Below are 24,956 nucleotides of genomic sequence, written 5' to 3'. Positions count from 1 at the left end.
GGGAGGGGTGGAAATGCTGAGGGGCCTCAGAGAAAACTTCCCAAGTGAGTTTTTCCAGCATTTGCAAGAGGCAGTTTTTCACTTGGGTGGTGGCAGCATTTACCAAGCCAAGGTCAGAGAAAAGCTGTAACCTCAAGGGTTTAATACAAGCCTAGAGTGGCAAGTATTAATTTTTTAAAATCTTTGCGGGTCCCCACCTTCTGCACTCAAAGTGCCAGAGTGGGGAATCAGCCATGATACCCCTATATGTTGCATCTGAGTTAGTGGTGTTCCCCTGCCAGCTAGCAGCATGCACCTCTATGCTGCTACATGGTATCCCCCAGAGGCAGAAACTTAATCACTGTGTGAGTTTACATGCTGATGGGAACAGGCAACAACCAAGTGGAGGTTTTATGGATTGCAGTGGCATCTACATCTAGGGTTTAGGCACCTAAGCACCTTTGTGGAGCTGTGCTGAAGTATTTGCTCTACAGAAATTTTATAGGTCAAGAAAGTTGAAGCCCAGTCCTGTGCACCATTTCCCTATGGCTGGCCCTGCCTCTGGGTATGTGCACTGCTGCCTCTCTAGGGGCCAAGATGCCGATCTTATACCTAAGCTTCAGCATGATCCACAAACCAGTAGGCGATAGATAGAGGAATGCTCATGTTGCCCCTTGGGACAGATCCAGTTGGCATGGTCTGAGAAGGCCTACCATATCAGGACCCATTCAAAATCTAGCTATAAAAATAAGAGAACATCTATTCCAAGTGGTTAGAGCCTAAGATGTGGGAGACCCAAGTTCAGTTCCCCTCTCTACTGATGGGGAGAGAGGATTTGAACACTGGGTCTCCCCTGGAAAGAGTGACCTCACTGTTGGGCTAATCTGATGTGGGTCTCCTTCAATTTGCCCTGTTGAAGGTGTTCTACTTTGGATCCATAATTAATCATTGGAGAAAGGGGATTGGACACTGGGTCTCTCTCTTGCCAGGTGTACACCCTAACCACAGGGTTATAGTCACACATTCTTGCTTTCTCTTTCCCAAATACTGTTTACCTATCCAAACTGGAATGGCTTCAACAAGAGTGATTGAGGGAGACCTCCCTCCTCCCCAATCAGCCTGGACCTATATACTTACAGTAACTCCTCCCTTAACATTGTAGTTATGTTCCTGAAAAAGTGACTTTAAGTAAAACGATGTTAAGCTAATCCAATTGCCACATAAAAATTAATGTAAATGGGGGGGGGAGGTATCATCTATCTATACACACACACACACAAACACACAGAGTATAAGTTTTAAACAAACAATATAATACTGTACATAGCAATGAGTGTGAAGCTTGGCTGAGGTGGTGAAGTCAGAGGGTGGGATATTTCCCAGGGAATGCCTTTCTGCTAAATGATGAACTAGTACTCAGCTGAGCCCTCAAGGGTTAACCCATTGTTGTTAATGTAGCCTCACACTCTACAAGGCAGCACGAATGAAGGGAGGAGAGACAGCATGTTAGACAAAGACACATACTCTGTGTGTGTGTGTGTGTGAGAGAGAGAGAGAGAGAGAGAGAGACACATGTGCCCCACTCTCTCACATTGCCTTTTTAAATAGATCAGCAAGTTGAGTCAGCAGCTGCTGCCAGCAAGCTCCATCCATCTTGAGCCCTGTTGTGTCCCCTGCCGCTCTATAGAGATGGGGTAAGTGGGGGGGGGGAGTGCAGGAGTAGGGGGGAGGGGGAACACCCTGACATTAGCACCCCTCTTCCCCACCCCCACCCCCTACACAGCAAGCTCCCAGGAGCAGCTCCAAGGCAGAGGGCAGGAGCAGCACATGGCAGTGTGGGGAGGGACAGATGAACTGCCGGCAATTGATAGCCTGCTGGGTGGCTGCCGCACAGGGAACTTAGGGGAGTGGGGAGCTGATGGGGGGAGGGCTGGTCCACCTTGGTTCCAAGCCCCCACCAGCTAGCTCCAACAGGCTGCTCTTTCTGCAAGCAGTAGACAAAGCAGGCGGCTGCCAAACAACATTATAATGGAGCATTGCGCAACTTTAAATGAGCCTGTTCTCTAATTGATCAACAACATAACAACGTTAATGGGGATGACTAAGTGAGGAGTTACTGTACCTCCTTGAGAGGGCTAGGGCTGAGGAAACATCCCTCTCCCCATAGAATCTGCTGGCTTTTGTGGGTCCCATACTTAAGTGCCTATTAAGAGACAAATCCTAAAGTCCTCATTCAGTCCTTGCTCCCTATCACAGGACCTGGAACTGAGCCCTTTAAGAGAACAAGTCCAATCTAGCAGTGCCTCATTAAGAGCCTCTCAGTGGGGCCTGATATAGGGCAGCTGAGCTCTATAAAGAGCCAGAGAGGAACAGGAAACTGAAGAAGACTGGGTAGAAAGGCCTTCGAGTTCCTGTAGAGATAAAAAAGCAGGGAAAGACTCCAGGTAGAAAAATCTGGAAGTAGCTCCTCAAAAGAGAGCAGGGAGTGACCCAAAGGAGCCCAGGGTGAGCTGAGGAGAGGCTGAGCAGATCCAAGCCTGGGAAGGGCTGAAAAGCTGAGTCCAGCTTGGAAACTTACAGACCTCAGGGAGGAAGGGCATGCCCGATGTGAGACTGAGGTAGGAGACTGTGTTTGTTTTCAGTTTTATGTAAATAAAAAAAAATCAAGACACTTTTTAACCAAGAAATGCTGTTCAGCCTACCAGAGATCCTCTTTGTTTTGGGGGAGTGTATTGATATATTTCACAGCAATAAAGTAACTCCAGGTGAAGGAAAAATAGGTGAACACAAAAGCACTCTACGGCTTTTCCCTTTAGAGAGCCAGTGAGAAGATGTCAGTGCAAATTCTCTGGGGGAACCTTCTGGCCATTCGTTATCTGCCAGACACATGATTAAGATTCAAGTCCCCTAGCCCTCACTCCTGTCTACATCTGAAAAAACCTCACCTCAGTTTGGTGGTGCTTTCTACCTGGCTAGCTGGCCTTGCTGGAGCTATATGCTAGAGGGTGGCTGCTGTGTGGGTTCATAGCCTCTCTCCTCACTGTAAAGTGGATAGGTTAAAGCGCACATGTGTTGAAAGTTCTCCAATGCCTTCCCACAATTACCCCTGTGCCCAGAAAGACAAAAGTTTACTCACAATGCACTGGGAAGGAATTATAAAGCAGCTCATGTTTTTCAGCAGGACAAAGAGCTGGGATACGCCTCTAGAAGTTTTAATGATCCACACAAGTGAGCACAGCACCAGTGAGGACACAGTAACTTGGGCACAGCTCTGCAGTGTCACTGCTTGGGGGCCAATCATTCAAGTTAACTATTAAGCAAAAACTTACCCAAGAACCTATCATATCCATCGTCCACTGAGTAGTTCCTGCTCCAGAGCACAATTTATACAGAATAATTAGCCACCCCAGTATTTTTTTTTATTTGTTTCGAATCTCCAGTGAGCAGTGGAGCAATCTGCAATAATTATCTTCATTTTTTTTTTCTGATCACTGAATGCTTACTTCAACATGTTGCATATTTCAGTAGCCACAACACTTTCCTCCTTTCTTCAGCTCTTTGGCTACTTCAATTCCCATTTCACCACAAAACCATGCCCATAGCCTTTTATTGTTTTAAGAGCAAAATATTTTTCATTGCAAGTGCTGCCCACTGGACACTGAAACAGATATCCCACCACTATACATTTGCTTCTGATAACCCCCAGTTAAACAGACTACTGCATTACTGTTGTTGTATGCTGTGTTGATCCCAGGATATTAGAGAGACAAGGTGGGCAAGGTAATATATTTTACTGGACCAACAGATGGACAAACAATAAGTTCTTGTAAATATTACTTAGGTTTTTGAAAGAAAAAAAGGAACATTCAGTGGGGAGGAGAGAGGGAAAAAATGGTGAAAGTTGGAATGGAGATGGGATTAACAAAAATCTGCAAGGCACCTAAGGTGTGGTGGGTTGATTTTTCATTGTTTTGTTTTTGTGTTTGGTTTTTGGTCCTTATTCTTCTGATTTTCGGACCTCCCTTGATTCAAGTATCTAGCCAGAGTATAAAACCAGTTGTGATTAGTTCAGAATGCTCATCTCTGCAAAGTTTGGGGAACTCTGAATTCCTTTCCTTGACTTTTATTCATTTTTAAGAACACATCACCCACTGATAAAAATGTCTCCTCCTGGCATACCCTTACTCATGTGCAATCAGTGGGGATATGACCATGAGTGATGACTATCTAAGTGTTTGTAGCATAGGTCCAATGGAGCTACGTGTGTAAGTAGGGACAACACAAAAGTAAAGGTTTGCCAGACTAAGCATATAGCTACAATGTGATCAGGAATACCAGTGTTGTGCCATCTGTTAAAAGTAGGGTGTTTGTTTTACATGTAGACTCTGTTACAGGCCTTAAATTGTCTTTTATGACCACACAAAGCAGTAAAGGTTCAGGCGTTCCTCTCTCAGAGATTGCTAGAATCTGACATTTTTAATCATGAAAAGCTATTTATCTTATTTTCAATAATGTAAGGATGATCTAAACAACTCCCTAAAATGAATGGTGGTTAATTACATGATTTGAGGAGCAGGCGAGAAAGATATTTTTATTACAGTTAATTGGGTCATTAAAATTATTGTACAGCTATACCCATTCCATTCCTGTTACCCTTTAACTAATTTAGTGTTAAGGTGTGGCAAAAGTTGAAGGATGACATAACAGTGACAAGAGATGATCCTATGAAATGCACAATGGATGGACCCTTTCTCAGCTTTAAGTAGGTATCTCTCTGTTCTGCCCCATCTTTTGCCTGAAGGCTCATGATATCAGTTAATTACAATTTTAGGGAAATGTGAAATTAAACAGTAATGTTATAATCCCTAAATCTTCATTTGTAAGAATGACTTTTACAATATGATATAGAACAAATCTTGCTCTCCTATTTTATTGACATTTTGGAGTTGCATTTTTTTAAAAAGTAGATATTTCCAGCTCTCCTAATGTTTTCTGGAATGGAAAATGTGGCTAGGACATTAAACAACATTACATACATAATCTGTATGTTGTTGACGTAATGTATCCCATAAATACTTTGACAGTTTAAGAAAAAACATTAGTTTTCCAAGTGTTTGTATTACTGTAGGTTAATGAAATGAAGTGTGCAGTGGCATGCTGTGCTGACTCATATCTGGGTATTAAAATAGCTAATTCCTCTACAAAATAAAACTGGATGTTACCATGAAATCTATTCACATGTATTTATTTTAAACTGTGTCAGAAAGCAAACAGTAGCTGAAAAAGTGGAAAACTTGTACAGAAATGCCAAGAAACTATGTAGTAGTTTCTATGCAGTCTACTGATATATAGATAAGTGTTTTACTATGCAAACTGTAAAGAATATTGCCAGATGTTAGGCAAGATCCTCACCTGGTGTAAATCAGCATAACTCCATTGTAATCAAGCTTAAATCATATGAATATCTGGCTCATTAATTATGGACTTCACACGGAGGGCTAGATCCTCAGTTGGTATATATTGGCATAGCTCAATTGACTTCAGCAGAGCTATGCTGATTTACACCATCTGAAGATCTGAATATGAGACACTATATTCATAATAGGTTGTCAAGAGTAGATGAAAATAAGCTGTTAACTATTACAATAGGATTATTCATTAAAATAAGAATTTTTATTACAGGAAATAGATGGCTTGCCTACCTGACAATAAGCAAATAAGACCCTGATTTAGAAAAGTACTTAAGCACACATTTACTTCAGTGACACTGTTGCAAAGTATTGACTTGACTGGCAGCATTCATGTTGTGCATATGTATAAGTGCCATGTTGTTAATTTCCTTGTGATATAAAATCTATATAACATGGGTAGGAATGAAATAGAATGGGGACCCCTATCAACCCCAAAGCTAACCATGAGATCCCAGCCTATCCCAACCATCATCCTAGCCTGGGACCCCCTGCCTGTCATGACCCTAACTGGGGGCTCCCTGCCCACTCCAACCCTAACTCTAGACCAGTGACCCATATGTGGAGAATATGCAATATTTTTATGAACAATGTGTAACTCATTGTGTAACTATATTGTAGTGGGAAGGCCCCAGGCTAGGGCTGGATCGAGAGGAGGGTCCCAGCCTAGAGTTGGGGTTGCCAAGAGTAAGAGGACCTAGGGTACTATTGGGTGGGGCAGGAGTCTCCAGGCTAAGGTTAGGGGTGTAGTGATCTCCAAGTTACAGTTAGGTCTGGGACCAGCAAGTGGCTCCAAGGTAGGTTTAGGGTTATGATACTCAGGAGGCCCAAGGCTGGGGGGCTGAGGGAGGACTCACTGGGCTTGTGTTAGGGTTGAGGTAGGCAAGGGTTCCTGGGTTAGGGGCCTCAGCCTAAGATTAGGGTTGGCAGCTATGATTAGGATTGAACCGTAGCCTGAGGAATACTATCCTTTACCCTACCCCTACCTTGGGGAACCCTACCATTTGGATTCCTAAAACTAGCCTGGGGAGCCCTGCTCTCTGGAACCCTAATGTTACCTTGTGGATTTCTACCATCTGGAACACTAACCTGTAGCCTTTGAAACCTTAATCCTAGCTCCGAAACATCTAACATCTGGCACATTATCCACCATCTTTGGGGGGATGCAGGCGGCAGCCCAGTGCCTTCTACATTTTGGAACCCTACCACAAACCCAAGCAGCCCTTCCCATTAGAACTCTAACTCAGGGAGCTGTATCCACTGGAACACTAATGTTAGCAGAGGGAGCCCTACCTTTTGGAACCTTTCACAGTTCAGAGAGCCCTACCATTTGAAACAATAATTTTTATCCAGAGAAGTTCTATTTTTGAAGCCCTAGCTCAGGGAGTCCTGGTCTTTGAAACCCCAACACCAGCCTGGGAAGCCCCACTCTCTGGAACACTAGCCAAAGCCCAGAGAGTCATACCATTTGGAACGCTAACAGTAGACCTATGGACTATATTATCTGAAACTCTAACCCAGCCCTTTCAAACCATAACTGTTGTCTGAAGAGTCCTTGCCTTTAGAATCAAAACCGTAGCCAAGGGAACCCTACTCTTTAAAACCCTAACCCAAGGTGCATGGAACATACCTTCTGGAATCCAAACCCTAGCATAGTGACAACTATCCTTTGGAACCCTTACCATTGCCTGAGGAGACCCATCCTTTAGAGCTCTAAACCTAGAACAGGCAGCCGTACATGTTGGAGCCCTAACTCTAACTTGGGCAACAATACCCAACCTTAACTCAGAGCACTACTATTTCCGACACTAACTTCAGCCTGGGAAGCCTGAACATTTAGAACTATAAAAATAGCTCAGGGAGCCCTACCCTCTTGAATCCCAGCTGTAGCCAGGGTAGCTCTACCCTCTAGAACCCCAATCCTACCCTCAGGAGCCCTCATCCTACCCCAGACAGCCCTACTACTTGAACTTTAACATTCCCCTGGGAGCCCTACCTGTTAGAACCCTAACCCCAGCCCTCAGGAACCCTAACCCTAGCCAGGGGATCCCTGCCCTCTGGAATCCTGCCGTGATCCCAAGGAGACCTACCCGTTAGAACACAAACCCTAGCCTTGGAGCCTATCCCTTTGGAACTCTAATCATAGCTCAGGGAACTCATGGCTATGCAACCCTAACCCTAGCAGCCCTACCCATTGGAACTGTAATCCTAGCGTGGGGAGCCCTACCTCTTGGAACCCAAGCAGCCCTATTCATTGGCACTTTAACACTAGCAGGGAAGCCGTAACTGTTGGAACCCTAACCCTGCAAGCCCATCCCTCTGAAACCCTAATTACAGCATAGGGAACCCATCAGTATGCAATCCTAACTCTAACCTTGGTAACCCAACCCTCAGGAACCTGAACCCTACCCTAAGAAACCTTAACCCTAGGCCAGGAAGCACTCCTCTCTGGAGCCTTGACCCTAGCTCAGGGAGCCAAACCTGCTGGAACCCAAACACTAACCCAGTTAGCCATACCCATCGGAACCCTGATCCTATCCTGGGGAGTCCTATCCATTGAAACCCTAACTCAGACAATCCTGCCCTCTGGAACTCTAACCCTAGCCTAGGCAGCCCTGCCTCTTGGAACCCTATCCCTACCCCAGAGAGCCCTACATGTTGGAATCATAAGTCTAGCCTGGGAACACCTACCTGTTTGAACCCTAGCCCAGTGGTTCTTAAAGCCAGTCCACCACGTGTTCAGGGAAAGCCCCTGGCGGGCCGGGCCAGTTTGTTTACCTGCCACATCCACAGGTTCAGCTGATTGTGGCTCCCACTGGCCGCAGTTCACCGCGCCAGGCCAATGGGGGCTGCGGGAAGGGCGGCCAGCACATCCCTCAGCTTGCGCTGTAGAAAATGATAGGACCCCCACCTCCCTTCTTCCAACCATTTGAAGCTCTGTACAGCACAACTGTCCTTTCCCAGTGTCTCTCCTGGCCCTTTGTCAGAGCTTCCCTCTAATGCCTCTTAGTTACCCATATCCTCCCCCAGCCAGGCCTAATGCTGACGTGAGCCTGGCCCACCTTACAGGTGCAATCAGGTGCACTAATTGCTCTCTCTTCCAATTCACCCTATCACTGCCAGTGTGGGGTACCCATCTAGGGTTACCATCTTTGAAATGCAAAAAAAAAAAGGCACACACCCCTACAAGGCTTACCCATCACAACCCCAAATACAAGGCTACTCCACAAACCATCCCCCTTCAATGGCCACATATAGTATCTAGAGAGATACCACTTATAGATAAGATTGATAACATAGCACATCTCCTCACTCACACGTGACTCAAACCCTCTCTCACACATGCATGGTGTGCTTGCATGTGGGTGGGCAGACAGCTGCTGTATTTTCAACAGGTTTGATCTATTATCGTTTAAACTGTGGAATTGGGAACACTGCAGCATCTTTAGCTGGACACACAAACTTTTAACATTAGATATCTCCGTGTATTGTGATGATAATACAAATTTTTAGACCCACATAAAAAAACCCTGGCAGATTAAATTATTTTTCTGGCAACTGGCAATTTATTTTTTCTTTAAAACAGCCAGGGCAGTCAAATACTAGCCAGGTGGCAAACTATACATACCATATCACAATACTGTAACTGGTTCCAATGCAAATGGTTGTAAGTTACATACACCTGAACAGATGCTGGGCATAATCTGGCACAAAGTATTTTTCTAAATTAACAAGAAGTTCACTCAAAATAGGAAAGTTATCCTACTCCTTGATAAAAATCTGAGGTGAAATGAGCAAGAAGAATGTCTTTATGGAAACATTTAGCAAGGTAACTTTAGGAAATTCCTTTAGACCGTACCCACCCTCTTTTCAACAACAGTTATCTTGAGCCTTAGGAGCCTGATTCTGCTCCCATTAATGTCAAAGGATAAACTGCCATTGACTTCACTAGGAGAAGCATCAGGGCCTAGTTTAACAAGAGGAAGGCGGATACCACTGAACATAAAAAGTATCACCTAATAGAGGGAGGCAAAGCTATAAAACTAAGTCCAGATGTCCAATTTGGGTAATTAGGTATTTAGTGTTCCTAAATTAAAGCATCAGGGACCAGAATAAAAGCTTATATTTGAACATTTTACAGTAATTCATACACAAATAGTAAAGTCAGTGATATAGCTATCTGAAGTCACACAGAAACAAGACAAATATTTGTATTGTGTGCCACCTTAAGGGGTTAAAATAGCATAACATAGCATACATATATTAACACCAAAGGTCACAGGGGTAATATGCTCATTCCTTAATCATCACTACATTTTATGGGACTTCTGTCGTCTTTTGCTTGTGTGACACTCTGCAGTCAGAAAGGCCAAAATAAATAAAGGTCAAGATAGATGTCAGCCCAAGCAATTACCATAGAGAGAACGTGGACATGACCCTGAGATTAGAAATGGTGACCTATCACAGTAACAGGGGAAAACCTGCTGTGCTGCCTTTCTATCAAATACAAACTAGAGTTGTAGCCTTAAAATGTACTATCATTTATTTGCATTTTAATCTTTTCCACCCCTATTTTGGGGGCTTGCTTTCTTATCTCCCCTCTTAGACCATAAATAAATGGCTCAGAGGAGAGAAAATAGGCATTGGGTTTAAAGGATCCACATATCCTGAAAAGAAAGATCTTAGAGAATTAGAGTAATATCACATTTTTTTTTGGCTATAGGGACTGAAAATAACACAGTAAAAAAAATTTTAATGAATTCATTATTCTACAGTCAATGGGCTACATCTGCCCTTTGGTGAGTTCTTAGATCCCCCACCGAAGTCAATAAGAGTATCACATCAGGTACCATAAAGGTGCTCAGGTGCCATGAGGCTGAGCATGGTATAAGAACTTAAATAGAATAGAATCTGAGGGTTAAATTTGGCCCATATATTTAATACCTTTCACATTGGATGGTCTAGTGTGAAAGGTGTCTGCTGGCAGAATCTCTCAGGAAACAGGTAGGAAAGCTACAGGAGGAGGTGGGTAGGCTGAGAAGCATCCTCATATGAGCTTATATTTGAACATGAGAAATTCATTGTGAGTATTCACATGGAAATGTCCAAGGCTGAGGAAGCTATTCATCTAGAGAGGACTGCTGTCACACCCCCAGGGGAGGACGATATGGCTCTGTCACAGGAAGGACATTGGCGGCTTGTTACTTCTGGCACCAGGCAATGGTCCACCCCTACTCCCAACCCACCCACCATAGTGATGAAGAACCATCATGCTGACCTGGTAATGAGCGATGATAAATCACCCCCAAAGGTTGAGGAAGAGAAACAATGTACACCCAAGGCTGGGAGGATCACAGACATCACCCCCAAGAGGAAATGTTGGGTAGTGGTGGTTGGTTATTCTCTTCCAAGGGGGACAGAGGCACCCATGTGTCAGCCTGACATGGCACCCTAGGAGGTATGCTACCTGCCAGGGTACCTTATTCAAGACATTATGGAGGGACTGTCGAGGATCATCCAGCCCTCTCACTACTACCCCATGCTATTCATCCATGTGGGCACTAATGACCCTGCAAGGTATGACCCTGAGCAGATCAGACTACAGGGCTCTGGGAGTAAGGGTGAAGAAGCGGCTTCAATCCTTCTGGTCAAAGGTAGGGGCCCAGGCAGAGAAAGATTCATCCTGGAGGTGAATGCCTAGCTGTGAGGATGATGTCACCAGGAGGACTTTGGCTTCCTTGACCATGAGATGTTGTTTCAGCAAGAAGAACTGCTAAGCAGAGATGGGATCCACCAATCAAGGAAGGGCAAACTGGAGAAATGATCTGAAGTAAATAGGATGAAATTCAATAAGGACAAATGCAAAGCACTCCACTTAAGAAGAAACAAGCAGTTGCACACAAACAAAATTGGGAAATGACTACCTAAGAAGGAGTACTGCAGAAAGGGATCTGGGGCTCATAGTGGATCACAAGCTAAATATGAGTCATCAATGTAACAATGTTGCAAAAAAAGCAAACATCATTCTGGGATGTATTAGCAGGAGTATTGTAAGACACAAGAAGTAATTCTTCCACTCTACTCCACACTGACTAGCCCTCAACTGGAGTATTGTGTCCGGTTTTGGGGGCCACATTTCAAGAAAGATGTAGACAAATTGGAGAAAGTCCAGAGAAGAGCAATAAAAATGATTAAAGGTCTAGAAAATATGACCTATGAGGGAAGATTGGAAAAAAATGGTTTGTTTAGTCTGGAGAAGCGAAGACTGAGAGGGGACATAACAGCTTTCAAGGAGGGAGAAAAAATGTCCTCTTTAGCCTCTGAGGATGGGACTAGAAGCAATGGGCTTAAATTGCAGCAAGCGGAGTTTAGGATGGACATTAGGAAAACCTTCCTAACTATCAGGGTAGTTAAGCACTGGAATAAATGGCCTAGGGAAGTTGTGGAATCTCCATCAATGGAGATTTTTAAGATCAGGTTAGACAAACACCTATCAGGGATGGTCTAGATAATACTTAGTTTTGCTCTGAATGTAGGGGAGGGACAGGACTAAAAGACCTCTCAAGGTCCCTTCCAGGCCTATACTTCTATGAATCTCTAACTGCACCCATCCCAGATTAATTAATGTCTGTACAGTCTTAGAACATAGAAAATGTTAAGTATTTATGTTAATTGTGAGAAATGAAAAGGGAAATATAAAACATGCTTAATATTTTTGTTCACAATTTGTTTCAATTTCAGCACAATTAATTTTTTTTAAAGTGTCTGAAATGAGTTAACTACATCAGTCTTTGGACTAAATTATTTTCATAGATGAATATTCTTTAATACCTCCCCACTGTGAGTGATCATATTTGAATTGCTATGGATGAGAAAAATAAGCCACTCCACAAAGGAATCTGTCCATTCTTTCAGCTGAAAGGATGGTGGTAGTGATGTTGAGACTCAGAAGTGGGGTGTTAAAATTGGGTGGAACAGTGGCTAATCAAAACTCTAGGAGGGATGCAGTGAACCCTTAGGAAAGAGAGAGAATTTTTTATTTCATTCATTGATTTCATTTAGCAATAGAAAGGGGCATATTCTCAAAGGGACATCAACAAGGCCTCTAAATTTCTGGGATCAACCTTTGTGTGTCCAAAAACAAAGATTTGAAAATTTTGATATGAAAAATTTATTCATAATTTTAAAGCTGTTTTTAAATATAACCCAGAACATATGTAGAGTAAAACCAAAACGGTGATTTCAAATGAGAGTTGTTGTTCTTAACTAAGACAAAAGTTTTCATTTCTTCTCCATTTGGCAAATTAAAAAATTATGAATATGGCTGCTTTTTCCATTCAATGTGGCACAGAAATGTATGGCTTTTTAAATATATTTTATAATAATGACACATAAAGAGCTTCTCCATTGCCTCCACTTAATGCTACAGCACTGCTTTCTTTTCTCTTAACACCTAAGAAAGTTCCTTTGTCTTCCTTATGCACCTTTCAGTAAAATCAGAGACTGTGTTCTCAGGATGACACATTTTATTCACAGAATTCCCAGACCTTAGTACATTTTTTTCAATGTTCACTGGATTGATAAATCTGATTTCCTAACTGCTGATAAACGTATGAATGAATAAGATTAGATCTGCTACCTGCTTGGGCATGACAAGTTTGTGGTCTTTCTGAAAGGTGTGGTCCAATTAAAGAAATCATATTTGCTGAAAAACAAATGTCTGGAATTCAGATAGCTGGGAGTGGTATTATTAATAAATTTAATCTGTGGCTGTCTAATCTGATTCACAGAGAGTTTATAACTACTTGTGGTGAACATTCATTCATCTGCTCTATTCATGAATGTCTATGTGCTAAGGCTGAGCAAACACAAGGAAAACCCAACTACTGTAATTAAAATGCATTTTTCCAAACCTCAGATTTGGGAGTATAAATTTTAAAAGGGACAAAGAGCTCTTAGGTCAAATTATTGTAGATTGTGTTCTTTTGGCCCAGTCCTCCTCACCCTTACACTGTGGCAAACCTGGAGTAACTCTATTAAAGCCAATGCAGTTATACTGGTGTAAAACAAGTGTATGTGAGAAGAGAATTAGGTCCTTTGTCTTTTGCCTGTCAAATTTCATCCATGAATATATGATGCTATATGACTAACGGGGCAAATCCTGATGTCCTTCCTCGGCAAAGTGCCTATAGAATGCAAGAGAAAAGGCACATAACTCTCCTTAATTATGTCCTGGAGTTCTCTAGCATCTGTTTAATGTCCTGAGTAGATCTCCTTTTCATGTATCCGACCAGGACTTAGGAACAACTAATGTAGAGACAGCCCTCTGTCCCTATATCTTAATACTGCCCACTTGTCCATATGTTTTATAAATATTCTCTTGAATTGCATAATCACCTGCTGTTTAGCCAGACGACCCCTGCACTCATTCAATATTCCCCTTGGATGGTGGATAGCAAATGTGTGCCTGTGCTGTATTTTTTGGCCAAATTCTCTTCACAGTTACCATACCATGTAAATCAGTGTAATGCAGAACACATCCGAGTCTTCATTGGATGAGATGGATAGTTTGGAGAGAATGAAATAGGGTTTCAGAAGGCATGTTGCAAAGGTCATCTTTTTCCCAGGCATGTGAAAATGGGGGATTTGTGGTGGGTTATTTTGGATTGCTGCACTTACAGTGTATTGTTAAGTTTGGTCAAGGGCACCTAGAGCTTATGGCTAGGAACCTTTTAAGTATTTTTATAAATGTGAATAAATATTCAGAACATTCCATATGATGTTTGGACAATTTGCAGTGAATGGAGCAAATTGAACAGTGAAGGCAAAAATATTTATTACACACTGCCTCACTCACTGCTCAACACCCAGCCTGTGCTGTGAATGAAACAATAGTCCTGTAGAAAAATAAGTATGAGACCATGTAAGTAAGACTGCATCAAAACACACGACAAGGCTGCAGTTAGGGCACAGGAAACCTTAGTTTGGACATTTCTAACTTTTGAGTGTTTCACTCTGAAACCTTAATGTTCTTGTAAAGCATGGGGAGCAGGAGTGGTTATGGACTTGTATATGCAAGTGATAGTACTTAGAAGTTTTCTGTAAGATTCTACTAGTTTGCGAGAGATTCCTTATACTAACTGTTTTTTCCAGTGATTTTCCATATATGTTATGTCATCAGGTAATTAAAGACTGTATCATGCATACACAGCAGGGGGCCAAATTAAAGGGGCATGGGCAACCTGCATTCTGGCATTTCCTAGTTTTTGAGTGCTTGTGTTTGTATGATGCAGTACAAAATAAAAGGATAAATTCCTCCTATGAACTTTTAAACTATTAAGAGCCTGGCTTCAAGTCCACATTTCAGCCTTTTCCACAGATAAACCTGCTCAAATCCTCCACAGTCTGTGGGTTTAGTGCCAGTTCTGGGATAGTAACTCACCCAACTGTCTACAATAGGTGCTGATATAATCAACAGAGGAAGAGAGAGAGAGAGAAAATTGAGCACACTAATCTTGTATTCAATTGTTCTTAGGATGATTTATAACAACTGATCCCTTGCAAACAATGCTGCTTTTCAAATTAAATCTGTAAAGCAACACAAACTAAGGTGCAGTGACAATTATCAGGAGGAAAGAAATGGGAGAGTAATAAATATTCATATACCTTTAACAGGCAAGGCATGCTGTGATAACATACTAGAATCCTTTGTTTCTTAACACAAACACATTATTAGTTTAAGGAGGCATACCTGAAAAGACAGTCATCAGTGTGATGAGTCAGCTCTCAAACGTGGCTTCCAGAAAATCCCTGCTGTTAGGTTTTGATAACCAGTGCCATTCTATGTGTTTGTATTACGGTCTGTAGCACAGTGGCCCTTCAGTCCCTGCTTGGAACCACTAGATGCTAATATAAATTAGATTTATGGAATCATAACTAGATGCAAATTATAGTAAATCCATGCAATAAAAATTGTTTTAAAATAAAATCTCTGGATGTACGGAGTATCAGGTGTGACATTGCCTTCTGATTTAGTATCTATAACACACACACCCCATGTTTAAGGTTGTGCAAAATCTGCTTCTTTATTTGTTGCCTTTTATTTAGTGTCTTTTAATTATACACATTACATTCAGAAAAAAAACAAATCTATACATACAGCTGAAAAAAGGCTGGCCCTGGCCCAAAGTGGCTGTGGTCAGTCTGACTATACACTTTATTCTTAAGCATGATGCTCCAATCCTTTTATATGCTCTGTGATTGGTGTTTTCTCTGAACTATTTGCTTGTCTTTGAAAAGGAAAGGAAATACAAAAAATCAAATCCTAGTTAATGTGAAAATCTGCTTTTTTTTGTGAGTTTTTTTACCCTCATTTAATTAAGAGTAACTTTCTTTTTTTAATCCACCCACCTGAGCACTCCACCGTCATGGTGTGTGCATATATACTATATTGGTATGTTGAGCCATATTATATAATGCTATATTTCCAGGACTCTATTTCCTTTTGACTGATGTGAGTCCATCTGTATAGGCCTGATTTCTCTCTCTATCATCTTTTCTCTCTCTGTCTCACTGAACTTCTCTATTAACCAAATATCGGTGTATATTTCAGCCTTGTTATTGCAAGCTTGAACAGCTCTACCTAAAACATGACTAAGACAAATTTCTGTGTAGCATAGCTCATCCTCTGGTAGATTTCTCAATGAAACTGCTTTGCAATCATTAGTTTAGAAGCGCTACAGTTGATGGAAAGAGCACTAGGAAAGATAAGCCTCTGTAGTACATACAGGAATGGGGCTTTCCTCCAATTTCTTGTAAAAGGACAAGACCATGTGGGTTGTGCAATTTGAGGGATACTATGCCCCTTTTTCTTGGGCTAGGCAAGGATGTGCTATTGCAGGGGTAGGCAACCTGTGGCACGCGTGCCGAAGGCAGCACATGAGCTGATTTTCAGTGGCACTCACACTGCCCTGGTCCTGGCCACTGATCCAGGGCCTCTGCATTTTAATTTAATTTTAAATGAAGCTTCTTAAACATTTTTTAAAACCTTATTTACTTTACATACAACAATAGTTTAGTTATATATTATAGACTTATAGAAAGAGACCTTCTAAAAACGTTAAAATGTATTACTGGCACACGAAACCTTAAATTAGAGTGACTAAATGAAGGCTCGGCACACCACTTCTGAAAGGTTGCTGACCCCTGTGCTATTGCTTCATCATTAGATATGGTGCCCCACAGGGAACTGATTGATTTAGTTACCCTGTGAGTTTAGTTTGAAACAGAAGTATGTCAATGTGCACTGCAGAACTTTTAGTGCGCAGCAGCAGGATCCACATGTTCAATTAGTGAGAGGCAGGTTAGTGTGCTGTATATTCACACCCCAGCTTGCTGCACACTATCTAGTGTGTAGACAACCGCTTAGATAAAATGGGGATAGCACTTAACAATAGGGGCAGTATTACCTCAGAGCTATTGTAAAGATGAATTAGTTAATGAATTTTAATTCTTTGTTAGCAGAGCCCAGGCTGCAACCCTGGTCCAGAAAGTAAACTTGCAACCCCAGGCTCCACAGAGGCCTCAGAATCATCTGGCACAAAGTGGGAGAAGTTAGACACAGACTCAGCCCATCTTTTTGGCAGTCGATGTTTTCCCAGTGTGACAAAGTTCCTCCTCTACCTTGGTGGGTCCTGCGCTTATTTGGCAGATTTGCTCAACTCAGTGATCTTCCCTACAGTCTGGGTCAACTCCTCCTGTGTCGGATCAGGAGTTGGGAGGTTTGGGGGGAACCCGGGCCCACCCTCTACTCCGGGTTCCAGCCCAGGGCCCTGTGGATTGCAGCTGTCTAGAGTGCCTCTTGTAACAGCTGCATGACAGCTACAACTCCCTGGGCTACTTCCCCATGGCCTCCTCCAAACACCTTCTTTATCCTCACCACAGGACCTTCCTCCTGGTGTCTGATAACGCTTGTACTCCTTAGTCCTCCAGCAGCACAGCCTCTCACTCTCTGCTCCTTGTGCCTGTTGCTACCCAGCTCCTCACACACACTTCCTCTCCTCTGGCTCCCCATTCCCTGACTGAAGTGAGCTCCTTTTTAAACCCAGGTGCCCTGATTAGCCTGCCTTGATTGGCTGCAGGTGATCTAATTAGCCTGTCTGCCTTAATTGGTTCTAGCAGGTTCCTGATTACTCTAGTGCAGCCCCTGCTCTGGTCACTCAGGGAACAGAAAACTACTCATCCAGTGATCAGTATATTTGCCCTCTACCAGACTCCTGTACCCCACTGGCCTGGGTCTGTCACACCAGGCAAAGTCAACTAATTGTTCTGCCATCACATAGCAGGGCCTCCTATGGTTTTTCCATACAATCATCAGGAAATCATGTAGTGTGTGTAACTAATTTATTGCCATTCTGCTTACGTTACCAAACTGTTATATGGATACTTTTCCCCAAAAAAATCTATGCAGATAATTTTACAAAACTACCTTTAAATGCAGGGGAGATGCAGAAATGCAACAGTGCTTACCAGATGCACGAGTGTCCCTTGGTAGCCCTGAATAAAATGACATGATCTTGGAAAGTTGGCTATTTTCTCTGTAAGTTTCCTGTCTGTCATTGTGAGCAGCCTGGTTGCTGAACTAGTGAAATGTGTTTGCAGTTTTTGAAGAAGTTTGAAGTTATTTGGTCCAGTTTCACCAGTAATCAAACTGAAGGGTCAAGTCTGGTTCTACACCAATTAGAAAACAATGTTGTCTTAAGGCTTGGCTACACTTACAAATTTGCAGCGCTGCAGCAGGGTGTGAAAACACACCCTCTGCAGCGCTGCAAATTGCGGCGCTACAAAGCGCCAGTGTAGTCAAAGCCCCAGCGCTGGGAGCCGCGCTCCCAGCGCTGTCCGTTATTCCCCACAGGGAAGTGGAGTACGGACAGCGCTGGGAGAGTTTTCTCCCAGCGCTGGCGCTTTGATTACACTTAGCGCTTCAATGAAATACACTTGAAATGCAAGTGTAGCCAAAATATATATATAAATACTTGCCGTTGGGGTGAGAGTTCTAAACAAGCAAGCTGAAAAAGCCAAAACCCCAACAGCTAAGGAATACAATTAGAAGAATTCAAGATGAAGGCAGAAATCATTGTAGTGGAGCAATACCACTCCCTTCCAACTTGTCATAAAGATTCCAGAACCGTTGGTGTCTTTGGCATTCACATTCATCCATGTGAAAAATCATTTAGCACATTCAATATTAGAACTTAGTTCTCCTTTCTAACTTTCTCTCATTTTCAGAGCCATGTGGCCTGACTTAATCTCAAACCTATGTAAATCAGGATAAATCTGTCAACGTCACCTGAGTTACAATGTAAAACTGTAAGTTTAATGAGAGCGAGAAGGTGGATCAACTTTTATTGGATCAACTTCTGTTGGTAAAAGACACAAGCTTTCATCAGCGTACGAAGTCTGAGTTCTCCAACAGAAGTTCATCCAATAAAAGATATTACCACACCCACCTTGTCTCTCTAATACCGTGGGACTGACATGGTTACACCAACACTGCATATCATTTAAATAAAAATCAGGCCAATAGAGTTAACAGCAATTTCTAAACATTTTTAATGGAACTTTATCTAAAAACACAATTTGCCTGCAGAACTTATAAAATGAGGTCAGGTTGCAAGAGATGCTCATTGGGAATGATTGAGCAAAATCTTGCCCTTGCCCTATGCAACCCTAATTAACTCCCTGTGGCAGTATGGGTGTGAAGGGGGAATTTAGCATTACCATGTATAAGACCTATTCCCAAATAATACTCCATTTAATTAGCATTTTTGAACACATTAAAGTTACTATTTATCTTACTTCATTGGCCTCCTAGTGCTCAGACTCTCTAAACAAATATAGCCAGTTTGCCAGATTCCCTATTCTGTGGCTGGACTTTCACTTAATGCACATACAGTGTGCTCACAGCCACCGTATGGTTAGCATGCACCATGTCAGTATGTGAGTTAAAGGTAAACCTTCTTCTAGCCAAGAGAATTACTGGCCTTTTCCCAACTGGAAATCATTCAGTGCTCCCACACCAGTAAAACTGATTTACCATGAAATGAGGAGTTCAGTTATGCCCAGATTTTAGCAAATATTTCAAGAGAAATCATTTACTCAGCAAATTCAGCCTCTTTTACTGAATGTAGAATGTCTCTATGCAGAATACAATTTTTCCAGATTAATTACTCAGAACTACTCTGCAATGAAAAAAATTGGCGTGTGTGTCTTTTGGGTGGGTGGGGATCGTTTACTGTTCAGAATTTTTTTGCTACAAGAATCTGATATTAGGTATTCAGAATCCACGCTTGTCAGTTTTGTTCCTATAAATTACATGGTATTGTTTCAGTTCCCAGATTGGACAGATGTGATCCATAATGAACAGGAGGAATTGAAGAAGTCACTGGGGCTCTGAATATCACAAAGAGAAGTGGCAGATCAACAAGGTTAGTGTATCTTGGAAAATGTTCTTTTCTGAGCCCACAGCATTCCCCTTCAGTATAGTCCTAGGACATCCCATAAAGTCTATCATATCTCCATTTATTTACTCACACCATTCACAACCAAATGACCCACATTAACCAGATTTTAGTTCAGTTACTACTAATTATTCTTTTAGACAAGAATTTGTCTTTACAGATTTTTTAAAGTTACCATTCATAATGAAATGCATAGCAGCCATGGAATCTGCACCGCAGATAATTCCATCTGCACTTTGGAGCAGGAGGAAGGCATGAGGTTTTGTTTCTCTCTTAATGATGACTGTCAGATAAAATAAAATAGCTGTATTAAAGGATGTTCTTACAATGGCTGGGGTGGGTGAAATCTGTCAGAGTAAACTGCCCAGATTGTAATGAAATTCTGATTAAATAAAAAACTTTTAATAAACTAATTATTCCAAAATTAGCATGAGACTAATTTCACTCTTTCCTTCTTGCTTTCTCATGCAGCTGAAACCTGAATATTTTTACTCATGAGCAAAAGTGCTTTTACTTGAAAATTGGTGAGTGTGGCATAAAATTGTATGGACCATTTTTAAATACAATTCTCTGAGTTATTGTAGACTAGACTTGAAATAGTCTGCTTCCCAAATGGCAGAAAGCTAACTGAGGGCTAATAGCAGATATAAATCAGCACACCTCAGATAAAGAGGCAATTTAGCAAGCTTGGAAGCTGTTTTTCTTAAGATGAAATCCAACAGTAGCAACTACAGTTGTTGTGTTCCAAATAGCATAGTTTTGTCTAAATGCAAAAACCATCTGCTGATTAAGATGGCTTCCTTGATCCTCAGGGTGTCAGTGTACAGTAAGTATCAGAGGGATAGCCGTGTTAGTCTGGATCTGTAAAAGCAGCAAAGAATCCTGTGACACCTTATAGACTAACAGACGTTTTGCAGCATGAGCTTTCGTGAGTGAATACCCACTTCGTCGGATGCAAACAACGTCGGGTTTGCATCCGACGAAGTGGGTATTCACCCACGAAAGCTCATGCTGCAAAACGTCTGTTAGTCTATAAGGTGCCACAGGATTCTTTGCTGAGTGTACAGTAAATAAACATATAGCATAATAGCTTCAGCAATTCAAGATCCATATTGGCTTAGGCTTCTGCTGCTAATAGTATCAAATTGTGCCCAATTGCGTGGTGGTTTTGTAATGCAGATCAGAATACTTTTGAATTTCAGTTTTCTGGCTTCTGGCTAGGTGGGAACTGTGACACAAAGATGACAGGAGGGCCCTTCATGCAGTATGCCATCAATTAGAACACTACTGGTGAAATTCACAAATAACATTTTAGTTTCAGTGGATTCTGAAGCATGTTATGCAACTTGTTGAACTATTCAGTGTTAACTCATGTGTGTGTTAGAGAAAGATTGAGAGAGAGAGCCAGAGAGAGGGGGTTTCTTTTTTATCCCATCAGACAATAGAACACTGTTAAAAGAGATTTAGTAAATTGAGATTTTAAAAATCACTAAGGGCTATTTAACTGCCCTGAATCTGAAGACAGGACTATAGCTGATGTCAAATGTCAATGGAAGTTCCATACTGAGATTTATGGTAGTATATGGCCTTAAATATTTTTAATGGCTCATTCTACTAACTAACAATCCTCTTTATTGGAAGCTCTACAATAATACCATTGACCTTGGCACCCTTATCAGCCCTCATAACGCACGGCTCAACTTGCAGTCAATTATATCCCAGTACAATCTTCAATAGCAGAGAATGTTGCAAAAATAGTTCCTGTTAATGACTGTCTGATAAATATTTAAAAAGAAAAGATAGGGAAATTCACATGAACGGTCAAGATGAGCACACGCTGCTAGTCAGATATCCTAGGCACAATGGCATTTATTTTCTCTACAATTACCAGATAAATCTGGTTGATTCTACTCAACATTTTACAGCCAAGAAAATCTATGGAGAGATGTTTGCCTTATCCCAATTTCTAATATGTCTATGAATAGTCTTTTTCCCCATTAATCGGATAATGGCTAACCAAACCTCATGAAACCAATGACTGAAATAGATCTGTTAGAGAATCAAAGTTTCATTCTGAAACACAAAAGCTTTTTTTAAAAGTACTGCAGTAGATTCTTCCTATAATCTCTTCAATAAATGTAAATGAGCAACTGAGCAAAACAGAAGAAACTATCTTAGGGCAGGTCTACACTACAGCTGGGACCGACGCTCTGAGATCAATCCAACAAGCGGTCGATTTAGCGGAGTTAGTAAAGACCCGCCAAATCGACTGCAGATCACTTTCCAGTCGACACCTTACTCTTCTCATCGGGGGTAGAGTACAGGTAAGTAGACCCTGCAGTAATTTGACCTAAGGTACATTGACTCCAGCTATGTTATTCACGTAGCTGGAGTTGCGTAGCGTAGGTGGACTTATCACAGTAGTGCAGACATAGCCTTAGAGATGGAAGACAACATCTAAAGTTTACGGGATGTGTTAAAAACATGCAGAGAAATGATTTCATTGTCTCCACACAAAGGAAAAGTTAAATCCAACAGGCAAATCTGAGAATGTTAAAGGTGAATGAGGAATGAGGAAAAGATGGATTTTGACATTCAGAAATGGACCTTGCTACCATCATCTATGACTTTTTTTACCTTGAGACCTGCAATGTGCTCTACATAGGGTACACCTTAAATCTATACAGAAACTCACGCTGGTGCAGTCTGCTTGTTAAGCAGCACCTCTCAGTGGCATATGCTACCATTGTCTGAGATCTGTGCTGTCTGCCTATTAATTTCTGGATTTCTGTGTGGAGCTTAAACTGTTGGTTTTGAGCTCTAAGTGACTTGGGACCTGCCTATTCGAGTGACCATGTCTCTCTGTGTGTCATACTGATGCTGTTGCAATCCGCATTGATCCCTGAGCTTGATTCCATCCTTGTTATAAAGGCTGCTGGGAGTTTTAAAAAGTACATTGGCCCAGTTTGTGCAGTGAAGCTGTGCAAATGTCTGGGATCATAGTTCACAGGGGCTCACATAAACCTTTATCCTGTTTTTTGCTTTGTGTCTGTTGGAACCTTTTAGATCAAACAGAATCTTTACATTTGTGACTCAGTTCAAATTAGCCCATAATCTCAGTGAAACTCACTCATAGACACTGAGGTTTCTTGATTTGGCATCCAAAACCATAGAGTTTGATATGGGTTCCAGCCCAAAACATAAACAGGCATGAGCTCACTTGATCCTTCGTCAAAGTTAACTTGAAACTTGGCCTAGGTTGACAAAACTGTATGAATAGTTTAGATAACCTGGCCTGAGGTTTGGTTTCATTATGTTTGTTTCACACTGCGCTAATGTGCAGTAACCAATTTGAAACCATGTAGCTGCACAAGGGTGACCATATTTCTCAAAGGGAAAACAAAAGTGGGCATGTGTCCCATTTGCTCTTGCCAAGAAAGTCAGGACAGCCAGGACCGGGCTTAAAAAAGGGACTGTCCCAGACAAATCAGGACATATGGTCACCCTAAGCTGCACACATATCTGGGCTATGTAAATGCATGTTTTCCAGGTCCTCCCTGTTCCACACCTTCCACCTATGCGTTACACCCATTTGTTTAATCTTGTCAGTTTGCTCTTTACATGGCAGAGATGATCTTTTACTCGGTGTTTGCAAAGCATTTAGCACAACAGGGCCCTAATCTCAGTTGGAAGCTTGTCTACATGCTGCTGCACCGTAAATAAGTCATTTTTTAAAAAAATAATTTTGAAAAGTGGCTGGTATGTGCAGAGTAGCAGCTTTTCACAGGTAGATATCTTCTGACACTTTTTAAACTAAAATAGTTTATTAAGAATTAATGATGTTCCAGGCTGCAGTGATTTTGAGTTTTATTAGCCCAAAAAAGTATCTTAAGACAGCAACATTCTGGGAATTTTACTCTTATACACCTTACCCACAAGCTAATGCAGGGGTTCTCAAGCTGGGAGTTGTGACCCCTCAGGGGGTCGCGAGCTGTCAGCCTCCACCCGCAAACCCTGCTTCCCCTGCAGCATTTATAATAGTTTAAATATAAAAAATGTGGTTTTAATTTATAAGGGGGCCACATTCAGAGGCTTGCTGTGTGAAAGGGGTCACCAGTACAAAAGTTTGAGAACCACTGATCTAATATTTTTTGTGTTTTAGGACCTGAGCTGTCAGTGCTACATACTTGGAATTTGCATTGAAATCAGCGGTACTGATTCTTGAATGTAAATGGAAATTCCATGAATAGAGGGACTTTTATGATCAGGCTCTTAATGCTGAATATAAAATATGCTTCCAGGCTGAGATTTTCTTGCTATTTTTAAGGCCCGGGTAAATGTTTGTCAAGTTACAGCCCATGGAAAAAAACTAACTAAAACAGTGCTAGTTATCTTATAAGCAATATATACCCTGGGGTCTGTTTGTGTGTTTGGTTTTTTTTTATTTTGAGACTATGTAAAGCTTCAGGATTTAAGTCTGGTAATTAGACAAGGTGTAGATGATATTCTGCATTATTTATGCATGCTCTTTAAAAAGTTTAAATGAAAAAAATAGCAGACAGCTTGCTCATTTTCAGATATGTTGGCAAGATTAATTCTTACTATACCTGCACAGGAGTTTGATTAAAATGTCTTAATTAAACTGACCGATAAGGAAAGAAAAAAACTGGTGTGTGATTGTTCATGTGTGTTTGAGAGTATTATGGTTTATTACAAATCCAAAATTTATTCTTTTCCAAGCAACACTGAAAAAGAGTAATAATGCATCAGCTAGGTAGATAATCCATCCTAAATAAGTAATGGACTGAGTACCTTCAGGCTATGCTTATGTTGTGATTCCTGTAGGAAGGAAGGTAAGAGCCACATTAAAAGCCAGCATTATAATAATTGTACTTAATTAACCAAACACAGTGTTTTCCTCCTTGCAAGACTTGGACAAAAATCCCTTTCAAGTTTCTGGAAAGATACCTATTCTTTTATAGTTATTCTA

At 41.6% G+C, this 24,956-nt stretch overlaps 1 long non-coding RNA gene across 1 annotated transcript; it reads left to right on the top strand.

Moving 5' to 3' along the window:
• The first annotated feature begins 2,357 nt into the window (after nt 1–2,357).
• On the top strand, nt 2,358–24,322 carry LOC123370811. Its single transcript, XR_006579563.1, has 4 exons — nt 2,358–2,597; nt 19,837–19,933; nt 20,438–20,490; nt 24,129–24,322. It is a non-coding gene; the product is annotated as an uncharacterized LOC123370811 (long non-coding RNA).
• Nucleotides 24,323–24,956: the final 634 nt, after the last annotated feature.

The sequence above is a fragment of the Mauremys mutica genome, chromosome 5, assembly GCF_020497125.1.
Source record: "Mauremys mutica isolate MM-2020 ecotype Southern chromosome 5, ASM2049712v1, whole genome shotgun sequence".
Taxonomy (NCBI): domain Eukaryota; kingdom Metazoa; phylum Chordata; order Testudines; family Geoemydidae; genus Mauremys; species Mauremys mutica.
Note: the sequence above shows the minus strand (reverse complement) of the source record. Positions and strands in the feature narration are given on the sequence as shown.